Genomic DNA, 6,674 nt, shown 5'->3' with positions numbered 1-6,674 from the left:
TTGATGAAGGTCAAAGAGGAGAGTGAAAAAGCTGGCTTAAAACTCAACACTCAGAAAACTAAGATCATGGCATCTGGTCCCATCACTTCATGACAAATAGATGGAGAAAAACTGGAAACAGAGACAGACTTTATTTCCTTGGGTTCCAAAATCACTACAGACAGTGACTGCAGCCGTGAAATTAAAAAACACTTGTTCCTTGGAAGAAAAGCTATGACAAACCTAGACAGCATATTAAAAAGCGGAGATATCACTTTGCTAACAAAGATCCGTATAGTCAAAGCTGTGGTTTTTCAGTAGTCATGTATGGATGTGAGAGCTGGACCATAAAGAAGGCTGAGCACCAAAGAATAGATGCTTTTGAACTGCAGTGCTGGAGAAGACTCTTGAGAGTCCCTTGGACTACAAGGAGATCAAACCAGTCAATCCTAAAGAAAACCAACCCTGAATATTCATTGGAAGGACTGATGCTGAAGCTGAAGCTCCAATACTTTGGCCACCTGATGAGAAGAACGGACTCACTGGAAAAGACCCTGATGCTGGGAAAGATTGAGGGCAGGAGGAGAAGGGGACAACAGAGGATGAGATGGTTGGATGGCATTACTGACTCAAAGGACATGAGCCTGAGCAAACTCTGGGAGATGATGAAAGACAGGAAAGTCTGGTGTGCTGCAGTCCATGAGGTCACAAAGAGTCAGACACAACTTAGCAACTGAATAATAATAAACCTGTTTATTCAGTTCACCCATTCCTTCCCACAGAGACCACAATAAAGGGTCTTGCCCACATTTCCCTCTCTTTCCATCTGCCTCCTGACTGATTGTGGTGTTTCCCCCCATGGGTCCTCCCTCTCTCACCCCTATCCTTCTTGGACCTATGTGTATAAAAATCTATCTCTGGATATGCTAGTCTCATCATAACTGAATAATAATAAAACCTACATTTTAAAAAACAGATGGTGGCTTGGGAGTGGGAGTAGAAGAAATAGAAAACAAAGAAAGATTTTCAAGGTCCACTCAATGCAATTCTTTTTTATTTTATTGGATTATAGCTGTTTTACAGTGTTGTGTTGGAGAAGGAAATGGCAATCCACTCCAGTGTTCTTGCCTTAGAAATTCCATGGACACAGGAGCCTGGTGGGTTACAGTCTATGGGGTCACAAAAGAGTTGTACACGACTTAGCAACTAAACAACGTCGTGTTAGTTTCTGCTACCCATCAAAGTGAATCAGCTACACATATACATATATCCCCTCTTTTATGGATTTCCTTCCCATTTAGGTCACCACAGATACACAATACCAATTTGATGATAATGTATAATGGCAAGTTAGAAGACAATAAGCAAGGTTTCTACTGCGTTATATCCACTGTGTCTCCTTTCAACTGCACACTAAGTATAAATTTAAGATTGACAAATTAAAGATTAAAACTTCAAGCCAGCACTTTGAAAAATTATAAACACAGACACAAATCAGCTCAGAGAGTTCAAGACCTAGGACTTTAACTCAGTCTGTTTCCACAGACATAAATGTCATTCATTCATCACTCATTCATTATCATTTTAAACATAATCAACAAACATTCACTGAACAACATATAGAGTCTTGTGGCAGATGCTAGGGAGAAAAATTGATAGACTTTAGGCTGGTGACAAACAAGAAAAGGCAGTCCAGGCAACGGGGAACCCATGAAGAGTTTATGCGAGAAAATAATACAATCAAATAGCACTGAAGCAGAAGTATCCAGTGCAAGACTGCCAGAGGTCAAAGGTGACAGAGTCAAAGCCGTGGGCAAGTTAGCTAACTGTACAATTATTTAGATATACTGACGTCTTTCTTTTAAACCACACATTGATTATCAAAGGCTGGAGAGGAAGCAAAGAGAGCTTCCTTCAAAACACTAGCTCAGTGTTACTTATCATTTTAAGCAACACACAAAGTTTTAGTTTGGCCGTAACGCCTAAGAATCTTGACTAAGCCACCGTATGGACTTACAGGACATATGAGAACCCAGAAATTCTGTGTATTCTTGACATGGTCAAATACAATAGTTAAATATGACTTTGAAAACTCCAGTGGTTGGAGGGACAAGGAAGATGCAAGTGAAATTACAGCATACACCGGGAAGCAAAAGTGAAACGCGATGCCTTGACAACTGGGGGACCCAGGAGGCAGCCTACTCCTTTCTCCAGTGCCAGCCCCCGCCTCTCACTCTCCTGTCCCATTCACTTCCTCTCCCCATTGAACACTTTCAGCCCAGTGAAACTACACAGCACGCTCCTTTCTCTTTTTGCTTTCTTGGCTTCCTCTCATCTCATGCCTAACGTACCCATCCTTGCCATTCCTCTGTCTTCATTTCAGAAACCCCCAAACTCTTGTCCTAATGGTCTTCCTCTGTTATCACAACTCAAAATAGAAGTAGTGTTTTAAAAAAAAAAAATGAGGGGGAAAAAAACAAGAAAAACCAGAGGGGGGGGAAATAGAAAACTTTCCTTACCTATTTGTTCCTTACATAGACACTACTTGTGGTACACGTTATTATATTTGGACTGATCATTATATTTAACCTTCTTATAGAGATTCAAATGTTAATGTTTCCTGTCTAAAAGGTAATTAAATTTGTATATTAACTTGAATTTCAACTTAATTGAAGAAAATCATGTTTTGTTAAAGGTATTTTTTTTATAACAGGTTTATATTAGATTGACAGCAAAACTGAGTGAAATGTAAAGAGATTTCTTAAATACTGCCTGCCTCCCACAACACATATAGCTTCCCAATTATCGACATCCCCTACCAGCGTGGGACATTTGTTACAACCGAAAAATCTACATTGACACACATCACTGTCAACCAAAGTCCATATTTTACATTAGGATTCATTCACGGTATTGTACGTTCTTTGGGTTTCAGCTGTATACACCGTTTCAGCACCATACAGAGTTATTTCACAGCTCCACCTAATCATTCCCTCCCTCCACCATCCTAACCCCAGGCAACCACCAATCTTTTCTCTGTCTCTATAGGGGTTTTCTGCCTGGCTGTCATATGGTTGAAATCATACAATATGTAGCCTTTTCAGATCATCCTCTTTCACCAGTAATACCCAAACTTCCTCTGTGTATCTTCATAGCTTGATAGCTCATTTCCTTTTGTGTGTGCTAAGTTACTTCAGTCATTCCCTTCTCTTTGCAACCCCATGGACTGTAACCTCCAGGCAAAATACTGGAGTGAGTTGCCATACTTTCTTCCAGGTGATCTTCCCGACCCAGGGATCAAACCCACGTCTCACGTCTCCTGCATTGTCAGGCGGGCTCTTTACCACTAGCGCAACTGAATAATATTCCATTGTCTGGACATATATCACAGATTACCCATTTACCTGCTGAAGGACATCTTGGCTGGTTCAAAGGAGCAAGACTGCTGGATAATATGGTTAAAAGAATGTTTAGTTTCAGAATAAAACTGTCAAACTGACTTCTAAACTGGCAATATTATTTTGCATTTCCACCAGCAATGAAAAGAAGTTCCTTCAGCTCCACAATCTCACCAGCTTTTGGTGCTGTCAGTCTTCTGGATTTGGGGCATTCTAACAGGTGTACAGTGGTATCTCATTTTAATTTGTATTTCTTTGATGACATGGAATGTGGGGCATCTTTTCATATCTTTATTTGCCATCTGTATATCTTCTCTGGTGAGATGTCCATTAAGGCCTTTGGTTAATTTTTTAATTGGGTTATTTGCATGTTGAGTTTCTTTAATTCTTTGTATAGTTTGGATAACATTCCTTTATCAGATAAGTCTTTTGCAAATATTTTCTAAAATATACTTTTAATGTTCTCATTATGAGCATGTGACAATTAAAATCCTAAGAAATGGCTGTTTTGCATTATGTAAGTTTCCTCAACACCCTTCTACAATCTTCACAGTGTTCTAAATTAATAGGGGTAATACAGTGTTTTCACAAAGGCAATGTGAATGCTCTCCTATGAAAACGGAATTTTTTCCAAAATAAATCTAAACCATAGCAACTGGTTTCCTGGTCCACCCAAAATATGAATTCATATACATGAGCTGGTAAAAACTGCCAAAGTTAATCACAAATCCTTCAATACGGTGAATGTCAATTTTTTTTTTTTTTTTTTAATCAGCAACACTGTTCAAACACAATCTGACCCAGAAGCATCAGCAAACAAAACAGATGGGACAGGAGCTGCTCTGGAAGAAGACTCTGAGCAGACAAGCTAGAAACGTGCTATTTCTACCACATGGATCACTTCTCCCTCTTTGCCCAGTAAATCTAAGTCATCCTTTTTCCCTAAATTTCCAATAGTGAGGCCTTACATGGGTTCCAACCAATATAGTATGTTCTCTATGTTTACCCCATCAGAGCTCTTAACACACTACATTGAAACAGCCTATCCATTCATCTGCCTAGTCCATCTGAGTGACAGTCCTTCCAAAGTCTGGTTCATTCATTGTTATACCTCTCGTGCACAGCACAGAAGGGCTGCCCTCAGGAGTAGGCACTCGATATATATTAGGTGAATAAATTTATTTACATAATATATATACTGAATTTGTATTTTATATAAATGTGTACATTTACAAAGAAGGGCTTCCCCAGTGGTCAGTGGTAAAGAATCTGCCTGCCAATGCAGGAGACGCAGGTTTGATCCCTGGGACAGGAAGATCCTCTGGAGGAGGAAATGGTAACCCACTCCAGTATTCTTGCCTGGAAAATTCCATGGACAGAGTAGCTTGGTGAACTACAGTCCATGGGGTTTTACCAAGAGTCAGATACAACTTAGCAACTAAACAACAACAACAACATATATATAGAATAAATTAGGTGAATAATTGTGTGCCCTAATGCATGCGTTAACAACACATTTCTCCTGGTTTAGACATGAGAAGTTCCTTCCCTAGAGAGTTAAGTACCACAAGTGTAGAGGTTTGTGGTTCCCTTGTATCCCTTGTATCCACGTTACCTGGGCACATGGTATTCAAAAGTACTGCTGACCAGCTCTTGCCTCCATCTCTAGCCTTGCCTTAAGAATGAGTACTTTACTTTGAACTGTTGTAATCTTTGTATAGATATTGCTTTTTCAGCAATGGCCCTGCAGTCAGCAAATATCATTCCTCATATCATCCTAGTCATTAGCTGTGATCTAGGACAATCCATGTAAAATCTCTAGATCTCATTTTCTATTCCTGTAAAATAGTTCTTAATTATGCTTTAGCACCAGAACCTTATATAAAATTTTAGAATGAGCTCCAATATAGAGAAAAAGATAAAAGGAAGAGCTAAATTTCCCACTCTGCTTGATTCTTCACTGTTTGAGGAAAATACCCCTAGAAGCACATCCTTAGAGAAGAATACATAGGAAAAACTCGAAAATATACCTACAGAGGTTTAGTCAAGCACCAACGTTCGATGATTTACACATTCAACAAATACTTACTAAATACCTATTCTGTGTCAAGCAAGCACTGGACTAGACAAAAGATTCAGCCATAAACAATGCAGATGGGTTCCCCTAAATATTTATACCAAAAAGCTATATTGAATACATGTTGAGTATGCACTAAAATGAACAAAAAATTTAAAACATCCTCTGGTCTCTTTTTACAGTGTAGAAAGCAAGACAATTTGCCAAATGCCCAAATAGCTGCATAGACTTAAGAAAATACATCAGTTTCAAAACTACAAATCTCATTTTCTCTAGCTGAAATTCTACTATTTTATGTGGGCATTTTTCAATTTATACTGTTTTCATCCAAATCATTTTTATACCAATTCTCAATAACACATCTGCATTAACACTAAGTAAGTAGTAGCTAAAATGTAATGCCTGCTCCCACCATTTCCCAGTTTTTCACTCACTTTATCCTTTAGCACTTTTAGGATCCTTTAACTAACCAACTTTTTTGCCTCTTCACTATTTTATACGTTCAATATGAATGTAAAACTGAAATCTAGAAGACAGAATCCACTTTTATTAGGTTGGTTCAAAAGTAATTGTGATTTTACATTGTTGAACTTTGCTGTTTCATACTGGAATACATTCTTAAATGTGATTATGTTATACATTATTTTAATGTGCATTTCTCACTTTTTTTTTCTTTTTTGCTAATGACTTATTGAAAGTGAAAGTGATGTTGGCAATTGGATCTCTGGTTTCTCTGCCTTTTCTAAATCCAGCTTGAACATCTGGAAGTTCACGGTTCATATATTGCTTAAGCCTGGCTTGGAGAATTTTGAGCATTACTTTACTAGCGTGTGAGATGAGTACCATTGTGTGACAGTTTGAACATTCTTTCGCATTGCCTTTCTTTGGGATTGGAATGAAAACTGATCTTTTCCAGTTCTGTGGCCACTGCTGAGTTTTCCAGATTTGCTGGCATATTGAGCGCAGCACTTTCACAGCATCAACTTTTAGGATTTGAAATAGCTCAACTGGAATTCCAACACCTCGACTAGCTTTGTTTGTAGTGATGCTTCCTAAGGACCACTTGACTTCATATTCCAGAATGTCTGGCTCTAGGTTGGTAATCACATCATCGTGATTATGCGGTTTGTGAAGATCTTTTTTGTATAGTTCTTCTGTGTATTCTTGCCACCTCTTCTTAATATCTTCTGCTTCTGTTAGGTCCATACCATTTCTGTCCT

At 38.6% G+C, this 6,674-nt stretch overlaps 1 protein-coding gene across 1 annotated transcript in view; it reads right to left on the bottom strand.

Moving 5' to 3' along the window:
* Window positions 1–6,674, bottom strand: part of STK3 (serine/threonine kinase 3) — a 305,086-nt gene that overhangs the window by 257,103 nt on the left and 41,309 nt on the right. The gene's annotated exons all lie outside the window — the stretch shown is intronic.

This window comes from Bison bison, unplaced genomic scaffold, assembly GCF_000754665.1.
Source record: "Bison bison bison isolate TAMUID 2011002044 unplaced genomic scaffold, Bison_UMD1.0 scf7180017864491, whole genome shotgun sequence".
Lineage (NCBI taxonomy): Eukaryota > Metazoa > Chordata > Mammalia > Artiodactyla > Bovidae > Bison > Bison bison.
Note: the sequence above shows the minus strand (reverse complement) of the source record. Positions and strands in the feature narration are given on the sequence as shown.